The 20,533-nt window shown below is 41.1% G+C and overlaps 1 protein-coding gene and 1 pseudogene across 1 annotated transcript in view; both read right to left on the bottom strand.

Moving 5' to 3' along the window:
* Window positions 1-20,533, bottom strand: part of AKR1D1 (aldo-keto reductase family 1, member D1) — a 127,696-nt gene that overhangs the window by 89,780 nt on the left and 17,383 nt on the right. The gene's annotated exons all lie outside the window — the stretch shown is intronic.
* Window positions 12,538-20,533, bottom strand: part of LOC105550563 — a 25,829-nt pseudogene continuing 17,833 nt past the window's right edge.

Here is a 20,533-nt window from a genome sequence, read left to right on the forward strand (position 1 = left end):
GAGGCAGGAGAATGGCGTGAACCCGGGAGGCGGAGCTTGTAGTGAGCTGAGATCTGGCCACTGCACTCCAGCCTGGGCGACAGAGCGAAACTCCGTCTCAAAAAAAAAAAAAAAAGATTCTTTCTCGTATAAAATTATTTTCCTTTTAACCTTTCTTACCAAAAAATATCTCTTTATAATATGACTGTCTTTCTGTCTCTCTTATTTACTGGTTCCTTTTACCTTGTTTCAGAAATAACCTTTGAATTAGACAAAAATTATTTTCCTTTAAATAAGAACACATTTGGGGTGTGTGTGTGTATGAGTGAGTGTGTGTGTATGACATTCAGACCCTGTCTGTCCTCCACAGGCTTGAGTGCAGTGGTACCATCTCAGATCACTGCAACTGCCACCTCCCGGGCTGGACTTGTCCTCCCACCTAGGCCTCCTGAATAGCTGGGACTACAGGTGCATGCCACTATGCCTGGCTAATTTTTGTGTTTTTCATAGAGACAGGGTTTCACCAACTTGGCCAGACTGGTCTTGAACTCCTAAGCCTAAGTGATTGCCCTATCATGGCTTCCCAAAATGCTGGGATTATAGGCATGAGCCACTAAACCCAGCCAAGAGCACAATTTTTTAGAAAAATGTTTTCCTACAATTTTCTAAAAAAAAATTGGAAATGACTCAGACATACAGTGAATATCATTTAATCCAATGTAATTTTAGATTCTAAATTATATGACAAGTTTATTTATAAGAATTTACTCCATTTACCTAATTATTATTATTATTATTTTTTGAGATGGAGTTTTGCTCTTGTTGCCTAGGCTGGAGTGCAGTGGTGCGATCTTGGCTCACTGCAACTTGCACCTCCCGTGTTCAAGTGATTCTCCTGTCTCAGCCTACTCCATTTTGGAGCTTTAGAATTTGACCGCCCCACTGGATTTTGGACCTGCATGGGCCGTATAACCCCTGCATTTTTGCCAATTTCTTCCACTTGAAATGGCTGAATTTACCAATACTATACCCCCATTGTATTTAGGAAGTAACTAGCTTGCTTTTGATCTTACAGACTCATAGGTAGGAGGGACTTGCCTTGTCTCAGATGAGACTTTGTACTGTGGACTTTTGGGTTAATGTTGAAATGAGTTAAGACATTGGGGGACTGTTGGGAAGGGGACTGATTGGTTTTGAAATGTGAGGACAAGAGATTTGGAGGGTCCAGGGGTAGAATGACATGATTTGGTTCTGTGTCCCCACCCAAATCTCATCTTGAATTGTACTCCTGTAACTCCTACATGTTATGGGAGGCACCGAGTGGGAGATAATTTGAATCATGGGGGCAGTTTCCCCCATACTGATTTCGTGGTAGTGAATAAGCCTCACAAAATCTGATGGTTTTATCAGGGATTTCTGGTGTTGCATCTTCCTCATTTTCTCTTGCCGCCACCATGTAAGTAAGAAGGGCCTTCTGCCTCCTGCCGTGATTCTGAGGCCTCCCCAGCCATAGGGAACTGTAAGTCCAATTAAACTTCTTTTTCTTTCCAGTCTCTGGTATGTCTTTATGAGGATTATGAAAACGGACTAACACACCCTTTCTTATGTTAAACACCCTTTCTTATGTAAAACAAGAGTATCTCTGTTGTAATAACTATTTTTTTTTTTTTTGAGATGGAGTCTCGCTCTGTCACCCAGGCTGGAGTGCAGTGGCGCAATCTCGGCTCACTGCAAATCAGGTAAGGCTGGGTACAGTGTCTCATGCTTGTAATCCCAGCACTTTGGGAGGCCAAGGCAGGAGGATCACATGAGGTCAGGAGTTCAAGAAAAATCTGGCCAACATGGTGAAACCCCGTCTCTATTTAAAAAATACAAAAATCAGCTGGGTGTAGCGGTGCATGCCAGTAATCCCTGCTACTCAGGAGGGTGAGGTGGGAGAATTGCTTGAACCCAGGAGGTGGAGGTTGCAGTGAGCCAGGATCTTGCCACTGCACTCCAGCCTAAGCAACAGAGTGAGACTCTGTCTCAATAAATAAATAAATAAATAAATAAATAAATAAATAAATCAGGTAACACAATACAAAAGCAAGCAGATTATGATATGAGAGGACTTTGTCTGTTTATACTCTTGGGGTCATAAGAAAAGCAGAGGTCTTGCCCCAAAAAGGAGTTTAGCACCTTCTGTTTTCTTCAAGGAAGCCCAGGCTGTTAGAAATTATTTTAGTTTGGCTGGGCACGGTGGCTCATGCCTGTAATCCCAACACTTTGGGAGGCCAAGGCAGTCAGGAGTTCGAGACCATCCTGGCTAACGTGGTGAAACCCTGTTTCTACTAAAAATACAAAAAAAATGGCCAGGTGTGTTGGCAGGCACCTGTAATCCCAGCTACTTGGGAGGCTGAGGCAGGAGAACTACTTGAACCCAGGAGGCAGAGGTTGCAGTGAGCTGAGATCGCACTATTGCACTCCAGCCTGGGCAACTACAGCAAGACTCCATCTCAGAAAAGAAAAAAAAAGAAATTATTTTAGTTCCCTCATGCAGCAGAGGGTGGGAAGACGAAGGAGAGACAGGTAGAAGTAAATGGAGAAAACATAATTTAGTCAACTGAGAAGAAAAAAAACTTTTTCTCAAAAAACAAGACCCTAGAGAGAAAGAAAACATAAAGACCTTTTAAATATATATATACATTATGTATATTATGTAAATATGAATTAAATATTATAGATAATATATAAATATGAATTACATATTATGTAGGTAATATATAAATATGAAAACCTACACAGACACACATTTATATCTTGGATATTAGCTTTTAATTAAGGTGACTTTTAACCATTGAGCTCTTAAAAAATCCTTTTAAATCTCAATACCATTTTTTAGCTGGGACAAACTACTGATATTTCAAAAGTTAACAGAAATATCAAGCCAGAGAAGACCTGATTTAGAAACCAACTCAGGCTGTCATGGTGAAACAAAGGGTAGAATCTTAGCTACTGAATTACAATGTGAAGTGACAGTCATTGCTCTATCAGTTTGGCTCGGCTAGCAAAAGGTGGCCTAGTTATGCAAATGTAGTCCTTCAAGTAGTAAAAATCTTTCTTTTTGTTGCTGGCCTTCCCCTCCCCCACCCCAGCTATGGAAATTTAGCCAATTCAGAGGCTTTGTTCCCCATAATTTGGAACTTTTTTTCAGATTTGATCAAGTTGGGTAGAGTTGGTCAAACCCAATGGAAAAAGACCAAAACAACGACAAAAACAGAAACAAACAAAAAACAGTTAGCAAAATAAGCAATTGCATAATTCATACAATAACTGAATGCTCTAATGGTAAGGAAAAATTAAGATCAGCTGGTTGGTAAGGTTAACTTTAGTCATTAAGGAGAATTTCCAAGATAAAACCCAAATTCGGCTACTTATCTAGGAAAGGGGCCCAGACTGAAGACTGCTCTCTACCATCTTAGAAGCAGGAAAAATCTCAAACATGCCTTCCCTGTTGGAAGTGAGCTGCAACTCCAGGAAAGAACTGCCTGCTGTCCAATGTCATGGAAGCAAAACAGCTGGCCTTCTTGTTGGAAGTGAGTAAAACTCCAGAAAAAGGAGCTTTACAGCAAAATAAACCTTAAATCTCAACCAAATTTGGGGAGATCAAGGATCCTCTGGAGGGCAGTAGCTCCCAGACCTCAGCAAAATGTCCTATCGGTTTGAGCATTAAAGATATTCATTCAAGCTGGTACCAAGCATCAACAGGAGATTTGTCAAAGGTAAGGGACACCTCCACTCAGAGCCCCTTACCTGGGTTGCCAATTTATAAACCAAAAAGTATCCAAGAGAGGTCTCAATAGATTAGAAGTTTATTTTGCCAAAGTGAAGGATGTGTGCCTGGGAGACAGGCCTATTTCTTCCTCCAAAGATGATTTTGAGGGCTTCAGTACTTAAAGGGGAAAAGCAGGCTGGAGGAGAAAGAGGGAGGATTTGATCACATTACTGAATCCACATGTTGTAAGAGAAAAAAGTAGGTAGGGGAATAGTCAATTATGTATTCATCCTGTGCTCACTATACCATAAGGCGACCACAGAATAGCTACTTGTGGAGATACTTAACTTACCTGTAGCTTGCTGCTTAGTAACAAAATGGAAAGTAGCTTCTTGCATGACTCAGTTTTCAGGTTAATTTTATTTCTTTTGGCAGAGTGAGTTGGGGTCCCAACTTTTTACTTTCCTTTCACAGATCATATATTTAAATGTGAAAAGTAAAAATATAAAGCTGTTTGGGGCTCAGAAACCAATACCTCCAAGTATGGCATTTTGACTTGCTGAACTGAAAAGGCCTACGGTCTCTTTAACCTTCCCCTATCCTCCACCGTCTCTCTCAAAGAAGCCGAAGTTCCTTTATCTGCCTAGGATCTGGACCCAGCAAGGAGGACAGTTGTTCTTTCTTCCGCTTCCCGTTATCTCATTATCTATTGCAGAAAAAAAGACCCAGACGTGACCATACCTGAGAAGACAGTATAATGACTGTCTCCAAGGATCATTGAAATTCCAAAGAAAACGATTTGCAAGTTGATCTCTGCTCCCCAGTCCAATCATTCTCCCTATCAATTATTTATTGCCCCTCAATGGAATTCCTCTTCTACCTGCTCCCATAATCTGTATTACCAGGGTACAAGCCCCCATTTTTTTTCCATAACTTTAAGATAATATAGCAATTTCTATAACTCGAAAAGTTTCTATTACTCACTGGGAAGTTGGGTGTTCGTTCTGAAGGCTCCTATGTAGACACATTGAATTAATTTGTATGTCTTTTCTCCTCTTGATCAGTCTGCTTCACGCCAGTGATTTTTCAATGAACCTTTAGTGGGTGAATGGCCATAGCCCGCACAGTATGGCAGTGTGAGCAGGATGGTCAAAGCCATGCTTCTCTCCTGCAAGCTGCACGGAAGACAGAACAGAAACCTGGGTAGAACCTTTTTCAGCAAAGAGGTAAGAATTTCTTACCAGCCAGGGGGCCTCTCTCCCTCTGTGCACTCCAGCTAATGAGATGGTAAAAATCACTGGTTGTCTCCTCTACACGGTTTTGATCAATGGGAAAAAAGAATTTGTATGACAAGTCTTGGGTTGTAGTGACTCTGGTGTACACTTGGTACTTGTGGTATGAATATTTATACTGTTTGACCCACTTCCCCATTTCCTCTCAGAAATAGCTTTTTCTGTTGCTCTTTTCCTTTGTCTTTTTCTTTCTGTATTTTTCTGTCATTAAGAGGGGTACCATAGGGGAGAACATGAGCCTTTAAACCCACTGTTCAAGGCCCTGCAGACTGATCAGTTTCCACAGTTCTATGTTGGCATCTGTAAAGACAAACTTTGCTGTAGGTTTCAGAAATAAAAATCAGATGAGAGTCCCCTCTCATCTTGTTTTATGTCCTTGAGAGCTTTACCTTGTGACTAGATGGGGATACCTTCTCTTTGTCTCTACCATTTGGAATGCATGAATTTTTTTTTTAATTTTAACTTTTATTTTTGACACAAGATCTCATTCTATCAACCAGGCTGGAGTGCAGTGGTGTGATATTGACTCACTACAGCTTTGACCTCATCGGTTCAAGTGAGCGTTCCACCTCAGCTCCCCAAGTAGTTTCGACTACAGGTACGTCCACAATGCCTGGTTAATTTTTCTGATTTTTGGTGGAGATGGTATCTCATTATGTTGCCCAGGCTGGTCTTGAACTCCTGTGCTCAATGTTGTAGGTGGGGCCTCATGGGAGGTGATTGGATCCTGCCTCAGCCTCCCACAGTGCTGGGATTACAGGCATTACACTGTGCCCAGGAGGAGGGCATGAATTTTTGGGTTCACATCAGGGGACTAGTCTGAAAGGATTGGGAGTCCAAGACATGTAATATTTTAAGCAGCATACTCTTCACCTCAAGTGTCTCAAGCTCTTAGGGGAGTTTTGTCTTGAAAGGTTCTGTCTCTATGGGGCTTCTGTTGTGTAAAACAAAAAGTATCTGAGATAGGTCTCAATCAATTTAGAAGTTTATTTTGCCAAGGTTAAGGACATCCTTGGAAGAAATAAACATAAAATCACAGAAAGAGTCTGTGATCTGTGCCTTTCTCTAACTGTGAGTTTGAGGGCTTCAGTTTTTAAAAGGGAAAAGTGGGCTGGAGGGGAAAAAGGGAGGGTATGGTAATCCACATGTTGCAAGAGAAAAGGAGCAGGTAGGGGAATTTATATATTCAATTTATGTATACAATTATGTATTTATCTCATGATCAGTAAATCAGCACTTTACAGAAGATAAGGTGAACATAGAGTAGCTGCCTGTGGAGATGATTAACGTTTTATCTGCAGCTATCTGCTTAGGAGCAAAAAAGGCAAGGCAACTTCTTACATGACTCAGCTTTCAGGATAATGTTTTTCTTTTGGCATAATGAATTGGGGCCCCAAGTATTTATTCTCCTTTCACATTGTCTTTTGTTATTTTAAGTCTATTTCTGAGAGTAAGTTTTTGATGATCATGGGGACTGCCTCCTCGAAGCCCTCTCCAGGAATACCTCTTGCTTATGTAGAAAAAAACCTGGAAAATTACTACCTGGGCTTTCAAGAGGCTTTTGCATTGAGTTACTATCGGAACTAAGTACACCATTGAAAATAAAAAACATTTTATACATTTCTTATTCTAAATAATTAATGGGAAAAACAGAAATTTTAAAAGGACATATACTATAAAGTATATACTATAAATCAGCACTTTACATAAGATAAGGCGAACATAGAGTAGCTGCCTGTGGAGATGATTAACGTTTTATCTGCAGCTATCTGCTATATTTATCTGCTATATTTAAAGTATATATTTATATTTAAAGTATTTAAAGTATCATGGCTAGCCCTAGAAATTCTCTTGATAGCTGGGCGCGGTGGCTCAAGCCTGTAATCCCAGCACTTTGGGAGGCCAAGACAGGTGGATCACAAAGTCAGGAGATCGAGACCATCCTGGCTAACCTGGTGAAACCCCGTCTCTACTAAAAAAATACAAAAAACTAGCTGGGCGAGGTGGTGGGCGCCTGTAGTCCCAGCTACTCGGGAGGCTGAGGCAGGAGAATGGCGTGAACCTGGGAGGCGGAGCTTGCAGTGAGCTGAGATCCGGCCACTGCACTCCAGCCTGGGTGACAAAGCAAGACTCCGTCTAAAAAAAAAAAAAAAAAAAAAAAAAAAAATTCTCTTGATAAAATTAAAAGACTGAAAAAAAAAGTTTTGACCTAAAAGTTAAAATCATTTGCAAGTTCAAAACTGCCTGCTCTAGATTCCTTCCGGGAAGATCAGTGGAGATCACTTGATATGGTTTGGGTATTTGTCCTCTCAAATCGCATGTTGAATGTGATTCTCAATGTTGGAGGTGGGATCTGGTGGGGGGTGATTGGATTATAGGAGCAGATCCCTCATGAATAGTTTAGCACCATTCCCTTGGTGATAAATGAGTTCTTAGTTGATGCAAGATCTGGTTGTTTAAAAGAGTCTAGGACCTCTTTTCTTTCTCTCTCTCTCTCACTCTTGGCATGTGACATGGCCAAGAGAAGGCTCCCTATCACTTTTTATCATCATTGTAAGTTTCCTGAGGCCTCACCAGAAGTAGATGCCAGCACCATGCTTCCTTTAAAGCCCTCGGAGCCATGAGCCAATCAAACCCCTTTTATTTATAAATTACCCAGGCTCAGGTATTTCTTTATAGCAACGCAAATACAGGTTAACACACCACCCCATGCTATAGTACAGTAGCTAAGTTTCTCCCATTTGACTAATGCTGCATGAGTTCAATACCCAGCCAGGGAATTAGTCTTTTCTGGTTTGATATTTTTGTGGCTTTTGCCATTTATTGATCTTTTTTTCCTCCATGGACAGTTTCTGATTTCTTGTCCTGCGTTTTCCTTTCTCTGAGCTATCTCTAGGGTGATTCTGGATCGTGTAAAAATTGTTTGCCACCTCTTTGGAGATAACTCGTGCACCCATGATTAAGTCATAATTTTGGTTGAGACGCTTAGAAAGATACCTTTGGTAAAGAAACTCAAAAGCCAAAAATATCAGCTGTTGTCCTGGCTAAAATCTGATAACAGGAGACTTGAAAGAATTGTTTTTTTAAAGAGCTCTGTGGCTAAAAATCAGCTTAATTAAAAGCTGATATTCAAGTGTTCTCTCTCTCTCTCTCTCTTTCTCTATAAACATATACACATATATATACGTGTGTGTGTGTGTGTATTTAAAAGGCCTTATACTTTTCTTCCCTTTTTTTTTAATTCTATTTTTGGGAATTTTTTTTTTTCAGATGACTGGAACCTTTTTAAAGAACCTATGTGTTTCGTTTCTATGTTCACTTCTTTTTTTTAAGAATTGTTCTTCAAGTTAGTTTTATTTCACCCTATTCTTCATATATTGTAAATTCTAACAGTCCAAGAACCCTTAAGAAAAACATAAAAAGGTGCCACAGACTCCTTTCCGGGAGCAGCTGCTTTTTTTCCTCAGGGAATCCCAAGCTGTAAATGGACATAGTCCTCTCAGATCTAAAACTGTTCTTTCTGAATTGTGTTATGTGGTCTTTTTGGCTTTTGGGGGATACCAGAAATTACTTTGCATGATGCAAAAATAACCTTGGTGTGTGTAATAGTTAAGTAAGAGATGCACTCTTAGAGATGGCTCGTGGTAGTTACTTATAGGGAATGGTTATTACTCCAAGGTGCTACTTATTTTGTGGTACACTTGGAGGGGAAAAAAGGTGCTTTTGGGTGTTTAAAAGCTATGTAAACACCCTCACTCTCCAATAAGGGATAAGACTCCTGTGGGGGATGGGCTGATCAGAGTGGGCTGATTAGTGTTGAGTTGTCCACCAATCTTGGGAGAATGTCCCTGCAGTGAAGTGTATTATAAAAGCATTGCACGCTCACATTCCACTGTACTCCCCTCTTTTTGGGGACCTGAGATTCAATGTAAAATGGGATCCTTGATTTTGGGGCATCTGTGTTCTGCTTTCCAGCTTTGCCTACTTGTTACATATTTAAACATTAAAGCTGCATGCTTTCCTGGCCCTTTCCTTACTGAAAACCAGTTATCTACATAGGGAATAAGTTAAGTTAAAAAGCCAAAATAGAGGCAGAGCACAGTGGCTCACATCTGTAATCCCAGCACTTTAGGAGGTCAAGGTGGGAGAATCACATGAAGCCAGATGTTTGAGACCACCCTGGGCAACATAGTGAGACCCCACCTTTAGCAAAAAAAAATTAAAAATTAACTGGGCATGGTGGCATGCCCTGTAGTCTTATAACCAAAATGGAGGCTCAGCTGCTCACTGCCAACAGAGTCCATTTAATAAGGGTGAGGTCTGGTATAAAGAAAGCGATATTTTATTCCGAAGCTAGCTTAGGGGAAGAAGTCATAAGACTTCTTGCCTAAGGGTACCACTTTTCTTTTGGATCAGAAAGCAAGCACTTTTAAAGGGGGCTTAGCATTAATGGCACAAGGGGTGGGGGGAAGTGAGCAGGTGAGGGGTTGGCATGTTAGCTTAGTGCCGTATGTACCAGGTGATCAAGCTGGTGACTGTTGGTGTCTCCATGGGCAGGCATACTTTGGGTTGTAAATTGACTGTTATCTCTCCAGGCAACCTCCTGGTGGGTGAGGTTTCCTTTCCGGAGCTCCTAAGCATATAGTTAGGTGAATTTGCCCTGTAGAGAATGTCTGGTGAAGGAGGGGTAAAAGGCTATTCAGATTTAGAAATTTGCATTTCTAAAGGACTAAGTAAAAAGTGGGGACAAGGAGGAAAAAGAGAAGAAGAGAGGAAAAAATAATTAAACTATTTCTTAGGAAAATGGGAGTACTTGGTTACAATTCCCCACTGCCAAGTTCCCTTCCATCTCTGTGAAATTGGGGTACTGTATTTATTCTGGCTACTTCCTGCTGAAAGACGGTGTAGTTATTGGGTGTTGGTATGGAATTGATCTGTTTGGATTTGGAAATATTTACGAATACCTGGACTTTACAGATGATATTTGCTGGACCATTATGGTGCAAGGTCTGGAAAGTCTCTGGGGAAAGTCCGTCTTGCATTCCCATACGGATGGTACAGCAGCATTGAACTCCACAACAGAGGGACATGCTTATCCTTGAAATCAGGGCCAATGTTACAGCCAGCTTTTGCTACCAGGATGGTACTGATCTGAGTCAGGACAATAATCACTGGTCTAGTGACAATGTGGAGTCAGACATAGCTTTGATTTGTTGGGATGTGTCTTGCAGGGCTATCTGAGACATTTCCCAAATTTACTGGGATGTGTACACAGCAGTTAGTCTTAACTATCATATAGGTTGCCCACTGCCCGTCATAATTGGATATAATGACAGGTTGGCTAAATATGTATTTAACAGGTTCCAGGAAGAGCTATGAATATTCATGAACCTAGTCATAAGCACTGTCTAGTTCTTGAGAATGGATCAGGTTAGTTAAATAGTTGCATCCCATCCCGGAGGTGGCATTGCAGATGGGCTAGGCCTCTACATGTGATGAAGGCAAACAGATTATTAATAAGAGGCATTTCTATGGAGACAGAAGAAAAACAAAGGTTAACACTGAGCACAATTTATTCAGATGTTAGACTCAAAGCATCTTTAGTTACAGAGGAGGAAGGCTGTGGTAGTCTGACATGTCTTTCTCATCTCTATTACAAGGAATAATGCAGTAGTAATTTCATTGATTCCAAGCCAGAAAAATCTGAAAGCAATTAATTTGGGACTTGAAGGCTGGATGGAATTCAGGATTCAGTCCAAATTGCAGAAAATAAAAACTCACAAACAGTGAACACAACTAGACTCTAACAACAGGTGTACTATGGGTTTTTTTCTAAAACATATTTTTTTCTCTCTAGTTATTTTTACTAAAGACAAGTCATTGTAGAACCAATTTATTTGCATAATAAATTTCAGTCTTATGTGTGGCCTGAATATTTGCATAAAGTATAACAAGAATAATTACTTGCCACGTAGACTCTTTCTAAAATTGGCTTCGCTGGTAGTGTTTGATTCCTTTATTCCATAAGGAATCTCAGATTAGATTTTTAAAGCCTTGAGCCCAGTCATGGAGTTATCTGTACCTGCAAATACCTGTATGAGTTGGGGGAATTCCTCTCCTTAAGACCTCAAGATAATTTGGGGCTCCTGGACCTGTCAGAAGGTGACATTCTTTACTTACCACAGGTGAGGACTCTATACAAGGACTGTGTAGACAAGGTATGAAGCCAATTTTCCCAAGGGGCTTTTATTGGCTCTGTAAGTCAACTTTGATTCCTTAAAGCAGTTTGTTTATACCTGAAAGTATGCCACTCTAGTCAAAACCTTGGTAAAATAACCAGGGTCTCCAATGGTGTCTTGTTACAAAAGAAAAAAGATTCTTATTGAACTTGTGCAAACAACTATACTGCCATAAATTAAGTATACTTACAAATGGTTTTCAAATTCTAAGGAAACCAGGTAGAGGGAAAGAAATACGCTCTAAATTTTGCTCACAAGAGTGTACTTTACCCAATTGTTAAAAGCTGCAAACAGTACAAAAGACGAAAAGTTTTCTGAACTCTGTAAAACAAAAGAATTAGCATGTTTCAAACAAAAAGTCATAAAAAGACTATTTTGGTCTTCCATGTAATTAACTCCTGTTCTGCTTGACATTTATGAACACATTAACTCTCTATGGGAGTCTTGGAAGTTTTTCCCTCTATTCTAATTTCACAATTTTCAAAGTTATCAGAAACCTAGATTCCAGGGCACCTTTCAGAGTCCTATAGCTGATTATAAAACTGCCTTTGAAAAGAATCAGAGTGAAATAACAGTTGGCAACTGCATACAGAGGGGTTTGAGGCTCCCTTTCCTCTGGGGATTGCCAACTCTCTCCCCGAGCCTAACAAATAACTTGGCTGACCGCCACTCAGGCCTGCAAAGTGAGTGCCAGGCCACCAGGTCCTGAAGAGTACTGGGGCAAGGGGGCTGCTCATGGCAGGGTCAGGGGAGGGGCTGCCTAGGCCAGGTGAGGGGCTAAAGGCTCACAACAGCTATGGTTAAAGTCTGATTACCTTATGGCACAAAACAATTTAACTTAACAATTATAATTGTTACTGATAATATATAGACATATCAGAATTATAGGACATATCAGAATTATGGGAATCTTATACAATTTTGGAACACAAGCTAATAATATATTTATATGAATATAACCCAAAGAAAGTTTAAACACCATTTTATATTTGGTAATGTTTTTTGTATGGTTTTAATATGCCAAATAAGCCAAATATGTCCCTTTTGGACTTTAGGCTACCTAATATCTAAAAGGGTTAGCCAGATCAAAGAAAAAGCTTAGAATTTGACTTTGGAAAGTTTGTCAAATATCAAAGGTTTAAACACTTGCTATTACAAAATAGAATCCCAGGTCACTATAAGTCATTTAGTTAGCCAAAATGATATCCCTCCTTCTCAGGATGAAGATATATTCCTATCTTATAAAAGCATTCAAGTAACACCCTGGACGTTTTCATGTTACTCTCTTTTTTAGTACCTCATGATTGGCTTTGGTTAGATTTTCTATTTTAACCAATGCTTCTTCCTGTTCTTTCATTTTTAGCTTCTCTTTCAGTTTCTCTGCTTTGAACAGTTAGGTACAGTCATTAAATAGCTTTTGGTTCATCTCCATGAAGAGCTTCAGGATGCTGGATATCAAGCCATGTATTGTCTTGTTCCAATGGGTCTTTGAATTGCAGTACAAGGATGGAAACGTGATGAGCAGAATCTTTGCTGCGTTGTTACTGATCAAGCTCATAAGGTATTCATTATTCCAGTAATAGAGTGCTTGCTCTGCCACCTGCCACCTGGAAGTGTGAGCTGGAGATACATTTGGCTAGCTGCCAGAAGAGAGGCTCCATGATCTTCCAAATTCCAATGGTTCAATTACATCTAAAATTTCTTCTAATCTGTTTAAGAACATTACTTCTTTTGGACTGTAAGGCTTTGGCCCATATTTGAGAAGTGTCTTCACCACTGATTCAGTGAGGGTGCTATCCTTTTCTAAAAACTGTACTACATGATATGCCAGCTGGGGATGGTAGACACTCAGAGATTTCACTTTGTGCAAAGGTATAGCACCTTGAATAAGAAAATCTGTGCTCTTCTTTTAGTGGTAAAACAAATCCATTAATTATACTTCCCAATATATCTAGTAACTCTGCTATACCATCGTGAAGCTGTTTCATAAATAAACCTATGAAATGTAATATTTATCTGTTTTCTTATGTAAGCTCTCAAGCCTAAGAATTTCCCATAGATTCTGCAAAGGCTTGTTTAAGGAAAAGCTCTCTCCCAGGTCAGGCACATGGCTTACACCTGTAATCGCAGCACTTTGGGAGAGTGAGGTGGGTAGATCACTTGAGGCCAAGTGTTCAAGACCAGCCTGAGCAACATGGTGAAACCCCGTCTCTATAAAAAATACAAAGATTAGCCAGGTGTGGTGGCACATGCCTGTAGTCCCAGCTACTCAGGAGGCTGAGGTGGGAGAATTGCTTGAACCTGGGAAGCAGAGGTTGCAGTCAGTGAACTGTAATTGTGCCACTGCACTCCAGCCTGTGTGAGAGAGCAAAATTCTGTCTCAAAACAAACAAAGAAAAAACTAAACAACAACAAAAAACTCTTCCCTCAGCATCTTCACTGTCAAAGCACTCTAAAAGCTGCAGTGCAAACTTCTGCCCAATATATTACTTTGCTGTAGTAGGTTGGAAACCTGGAGACTCTAAAAATCTTTTTTTTTTTTTTTAAGACGGAGTCTCGCTCTGTGGCTCAGGCTAGACTGCAGTAGTGTCATCTCGGCTCACTGCAAGCTCCGCCTCCCGGGTTCATGCCATTCTCCTGCCTCAGCTTCCCGAGTAGCTGGGACTACAGGTTCCCACCACCATGCCTGGCTAATTTTTTGTATTTTTAGTAGAAACGGGGTTTCACCGTGTTAGCCAGGATGGTTTCGATCTCCTGACCTCGTCATCCACCCGCCTCAGACTCCCAAAGTGCTGGGATTACAGGCATGAGCCACAGTGCCCGGCCTCTAAAAATCTTAAGAAATATTCATAAACAAACTGTAAATGAGGCCAGGTTGCTTCTGACATTGGTTTGTTTTTCTCTGGGCCAAATTCAGCTTCCGGACACTAGAAGGTGGTAATGTTTGAAACATGTCAACTTCAAACATATGGACTACCTCTGGGTAAACAGGTTCTGTGATCCAATTCCAATGATGGGTGATAAATTCTTCCATTTCACTTAAAGTAGCTCATTGTACTTCCTTCCACTTTAGGTCATTTTGTGGATCAGAAACAAAGTCAAAGAGGACACAACACTGATGTAACTTCCAAATGAAAAGTGTCTCTGGATCAGCAGGAGGAACATCGTTTAAAGATGGTAGTGTTTGAGTTCTTTATTATTGCTCACGCTAAACCTTGACGAATTTTGCTGTTTGTCTTTCTTCACTATGGGCTGACAGATTGGTACATTTATTTTAGCAGATACTGTAGATGGGACAGCAACAAGGCTATTTTTCCTGAAGGAAATTTGCTCTGATCTTACTGTGTCTTGTCCTTCTTTTAAACTTTTTCCACTTTTCCCTGCTTTTGATGATTCTTTTTATTCACGTGCAGCCCCAAACACCCCGCCCTGGCCCCACCCCAAACACACCACCCCACTATTGCCTACTCTTCGAAGCTGCAGTGCCCCCACCTCGTCATCATGCCTCCCTGGCCACAACCACCACCACTGCCATGGGGGACTGAGTCATTCACTGTTCTCATTCCCCTTTTCTAGGCACCCAGAGGCTGCAGTAGCTGTGGTGGCAGCTCAGACATTTTTTAAAAAGCAAAAATGTTACTTGTTGATTGAGAGCAAACTCAACTTTCCATACAAGACCCAATAAAGACAGCATGACGCTAACCCGAATCTGACTTTTCTCTCTCTCCCTTCCCTCTTTTTTTTTTTTTTTGGTTGTTTATTCAAAAGGAAAAAAAAAATCTTTCATTATCTTTTAGTAAATGCATGAAAGTGTTGTTCAAAAGCAAAAGTGAAATTTCATCTTTGCATTAGTGTACTATTCTTAATAAAAGGCCAGGGGTGGTGGCTCCTGTTATCCCAGCACTTTGGGAGGCTGAGGTGTGAATTGCTTGAGCCCAGGAGTTCAAGACCAGCCTGGGCAACATGATGAAATACAAAAAATACAACCAAAAAAAACAACTAGCCAAGCATGGTGGTGCATGCCTGTGGTCCAGCTACTTGGGAGGCTGAGGTGGGAGGATCACCTAAGCCTGGGTGGTTGAAGTTGCAGTGAGCTGTGATTTCACCACTGCACTCAGCCTAGGCAAAAGAGGGAGACCCTGTCTCAAAGGGAAAAAAAAAAGGAGGCCCAGTGTGGTGGCTCATGTCTGTAATCCCAGCACTTTGGGAGATTGAGGTGGGTGGATTTCTTGAGCTCAGCAGTTTGAGACCCATCTGGGCAAACGTGGTGAAGTCCCATCTCCACCAAAAACTACAAAAATTAGGTGGGTGTGGTGGCTTGTGCCTTTAGTCCCAGCTATTCAGGAGGCTGAGGTGGGAGGATTGCTTGAGCTCAGGAGGTGGAGATTGCAGTGATCCAAGCTTGTGTCGCTGCACTCCAGCCTGGGTGACAGGCTGTCCTGCAGAATTGAAGGAAATGATATAGGAAAAGACAGTACAATGGTTTCACTGGTGCCTTTCACTTCAAGGGCATTCTCCAGAGGCCGATGGGCAAACCAAAGTCAATCAGCCCATTTTATAATTGACCCATCCCCCATTCCATGCCTTTTAGGTGCCAATAGAGCATGCTTTTCTTCCTATTTAAATGCAAGAAAGAAGTACCAGCCTGTAGTAATGCCTACACACTGTAAGCAACTGCCATTAACCATCCCTAGAAATATATTTGTTACCTAGCTATTACACACCCAGGCTAAAAGTTCTACTGTAATGCAAAGTAATTTCTGATGCCCCTAAAAGTCAAAAAGTTCAGGTAACACAATGCAAAACAGAACAGAGCCTTAGATTTTGATAGGGATCTTTCTACTCACAATTCTTGGAGTTCCATGAGGAAAACAGAGGTTTCTCCTGAAATGGTGTCTGCAGTGCCTTCTCTGTTTCTCCCAAGGAGTTCCAGGATATCAGAAATTACCTTAGGCCCTCTCATGTGAGCGTTGAGGGTAGCATGAAGACAGACAGAATTCAGTTGACTGGATATATGTATATATCTATCATATATAAATTATTATATCATATAAACATATATTAAAATTATATATGTTGTATATTATGATTATATATTATATATACTTATATAATATGTATATAATACATATCAGCATTTAGTTGGGCTGACTTTTAATGATAGAGCTTTTTTTTCTTAAAAAAACAAAAAACAAAAATCTTTTAAAATCTCTTATTACCAGATTCTAGCTGGGAAAAACAGCTGACACCTCTGGCCTTTAAGTTTTGTTTTGTTTTGTTTTGTTTTCCCCCAAAAGTATTCTCCCAAGTGAAACCAATAAGCTTTAATGAAGGTTATGACTTAACCATGGATGAATGAGGTATCTCCAAAAAGATAGCAAGCAGTTTTCACAAGATCTAGAATTCCCAGTAGGGTGGCTCAGAGAAAAGAAAATTCAAGAGAGGAAATCAGAAGCTGTCCATGGAGAGGAAAAAGAATCAACAAATTGTAAGTCCCATGACTACCATAGAAGTAACCAGAAAGGACTTACTTCCAAAGCCAGGAGTTGAACCTAGGCTGCCAGTGTGAAAGAGCAAAGCCTTAGCCACTGAGTTAGCACAAGGTGGTTGCTGTTGCTTTTTCCAGGAGTCTAGAGCAGTTACTATTGAGCTTGCAAAGGATTTTTAACTATTCAAGAGAATTGAGGCTAGACATGACATTATCATGTGCCCGTTTTAGATGTAAGAAGTCAAAGCCCTATGACTTAACGGCAGAAGTACTTTAAAGGCAATACAGAAAGTTACATGGATGCAATAACCTTTTCAAATCCATAATTTGAATAAACTTTTAGATAACTTTTGAATTAGATGAAAGTATTCTTTTTCTCAATAAGAACACATCTTCTTTGGCACATTTTATGTAAACCTGGGAAGCAATAAATCCTGAACTGCCTGTCAGATACTAGCATTTTATAGATGCAATATTAGCATTTTATAGTTCACAATTTTGGAACATATTTCCCATATAATCATTTCTTAATTGGAAATGATCCAAATATTCAATAAGCATCCAAAATAGGCTAGGCACAGTGGCTCACGCCTGTCATCCCAGCACTTTGGGAGGCCAAGGCAGACAGATTGCTTGAGCTCAGGAGTTCAAGACCAGCCTGGGCAACATGGCAAGACCTTGTCTCTTCCAAAAATACAAAGGAAAAAAAAAAAAAGCAGGATATGGTGATATGCACCTGTGGTTTCAGCTACTTGCGAGGCTGAGGCAGAAGAATCACTTGAGCTCGGGAAACAGATGTTGCAGTGAACAGAAATCACTCCACTGCACCCCAGCCTAGGTGACAGAGCAAGGCTCTGTCTCAAAAAAAAAAAAAAAAAAAAAAAATTTAAGATTTTAAATTAAAAAAAAAGTTTATTTTTTCTAAGCATTTGTCTCATTTATTTTCTCATTTTTAATCATTTTCTCATTTTTAACTATTTTCTCATTTTTAAACATTTATTTAGATTACTTCTGAAAACTAGGTTATGACACAAAGGTGGTCATTATTTAAAGTTATTTCTCTATTAACCACTTTTAAAGCTTGTGAACATCAGTTGTTTAAGTAAGAACCTTATAGTCAAATACATGGACATTTTGTTGATAACTTAGAACAGGGGTCCCCAACCCTCAGGCTATGGACTATGGGCCAGTCCATAGCCTGTTGGGAGCCAGACTGCACATCAGGAGGTAAGCAGGCAAGCAAGTGAAACTTCATTTGTATTTACAGCCACTCCCTATTGCTTGCATTACTGCCTGAGCTCTGCCTCCCGTCAGAGCAGCAGTGGCATTAGAGTCTCATAGGAGTATGCACCCTATTGTGAACTGTGCACGAGAGGGATCCAGGGTGTGTGCTTCTTTTAAGACTCTAATGCCTAATGATCTCTCACTATCTTCCATCATCCCCAGATGGGACAGTCTAGTTACAGGAAAACAAGCCCAGGGCTCCCACTGATTCTACATTGTGGTGAGTTGTAGAATTATTTCATTATATATACAATGTAATAATAATAGAAATAAAGGGCACAATATATGCAATGTGCTTGAATCATCCCCAAACCATTACCTTCTTCACGGGGTCCATGGAAAAATTGTCTTCCACGAAACCTGCCCCTGGTGCCAAGAAGGTTGAGGAGTGCTGACTTAGAAGATTTAGCTGTTCCTGTTAAACAATATTAAATGTCCTATTTGTCAGGCCTCTGAGCCCAAGCTAAGCCATCATATCCCCAGCGACCTGCACGTATACATCCAGACGGCCTGAAGCAACTGAAGATCCACAGAAGTGAAAATAGCTTAACTGATGACATTCCACCATTGTGATTTGTTTCTGCCCCACCCTCACAGATAGATGTACTTTGTAATTTCCCCCAACCTTAGGAAGTTTCTTTGTAATTCTCCCCACCCTTGAGAATGTACTTGGTGAGCTTCACCCCCTGCCCCCAAAACATTGCTCTTAACTTCACCGCCTATCCCAAAACCTATAAGAACCAATGATAATCCCACCACCCTTTGCTGGCTCCTTTTTCGGACTCAGTCCGCCTGCGCCCAGGTGAAATAAACAGCCGTGTTGCTCACAAAAAGCCAGTTTGGTGATCTCTTCACACGGACATGTGAAATATTTGGTGCCGAAGACCCGGGTCAGCGGGACTCCTTCGGGAGACCAGTCCGCTGTCATCATCCTCACTCCGTGAAGAGACCCACCTACGACCTCGGGTCCTCCGACCAACCAGTCCAAGGAACATCTCACCGATTTTAAATCGGGTAAGCGGCCTCCTTTTACTCTCTTCTTCTCCAACCTCAGCTATCCCTCAACCTCTTTCTCCTTTCAATCTTGGCGCCACCCTTCAATCTCTCCCTTCTCTTAATTTTTAATTTCTTTCATTTTCTGGTAGAGACAAAGGAGACATGTTTTATTCGTGGACCCAAAATGCCGGTCACGGACTCAGGAAGGCAGCCTTCCCTTGGTGTTTAATCATTGCAGGGATGCCTCTCTGATTATTCACCCATGTTCCATTGGTGTCTGATCTCTGCGGGGACGTCTTCCTTGATCATTCACCCATGTTCCCTTGGTGGCAAGTCAATTGCGGGGACACCTGCTTTGGCTGCTCACCCATGTTGCAGTCTAGGGCTGCTCCCCACCCCCTTCTCTATGTCTCTACCCTTCTCTTTAAACTTGCCTCCTTCACCGTGGGCAACCTTCCACCCTCCATTCCTCCTTCTTCTCCCTTACCCTGTGTTCTTAAGAACTTAAAACCTCTTCAACTCTTACCTGACCTAAAATCTAAGCATCTTATTTTCTTCTGCAATACCACTTGGCCCCAATACAAACTCGACAGTAGTTCCAAATAGCCAGAAAACGGCACTTTCAATTTTTCCATCCTACAAGATCTAAATAATTCTTGTCGTAAAATGGGCAAACGGTCTGAGGTGCCTGACGTCCAAGCATTCTTTTACACATTGGTCCCTCCCTAGTCTCTGTTCCCAATGCAACTTGTCCCAAATTCTCCTTCTTTCCCTCCCGCCTGTCCCCTCAGTCCCAACCCCAAGCATCACTGAGTCTTTCTAATTTTCCTTTTCTACAGACCCATCTGACCTCTCCCCTCCTCGCCAGGCCAAGCTAGGTCCCAATTTTTCCTCAGCCTCCGCTCCCTCACCCTATAATCCTTTTATCTCCCCTCCTTACACCCAGTCTGGCTTACAGTTTCGTTCCTTGACTAGCCCTCCCCCACCTGCCCAGCAATTTCCTCTTAAAAAAGTGGCTAGAGCTAAAGGCATAGTCAAGGTTAATGCTCCTTTTTCTCTATCAGACCTTTCCCAAATCAGCCAGCGTTTAGGCTCTTTCTCAATCAGACCCCACTAAATATATACAGGAATTCCATCCTACAATTTAACCTGGAGTGACTTAAATGTCATTCTAACTTCTACCCTCTCCCCAGATGAACGGGAAAGAGTTTTTTCTGTAGCCCAATCTCACACCAATAACTGCCAGCTTCATGAGCCAGACCTCCAGGAAGGCATTAGAGCAGTTCCCCGAGAAGATCTCCAATGGAACTATCAGGCAGATTCCCCAGGTATAGCTAGGCGAGATTACATGGTTTCCTGCCTAGTTGAAGGTCTTAAAAAGGCAGCTTACAAAGCTGTTAATTACAACAAACTTAAAGAAACTACACAAGGTAAAGACGAAAACCCAGCCCAATTCATGGCCCGCTTAGCAGCAACCCTTAGACGCTTCACCACCCTAGAC

This window comes from Mandrillus leucophaeus, unplaced genomic scaffold (assembly GCF_000951045.1).
Source record: "Mandrillus leucophaeus isolate KB7577 unplaced genomic scaffold, Mleu.le_1.0 Scaffold49, whole genome shotgun sequence".
In the NCBI taxonomy this organism is placed as follows: domain Eukaryota; kingdom Metazoa; phylum Chordata; class Mammalia; order Primates; family Cercopithecidae; genus Mandrillus; species Mandrillus leucophaeus.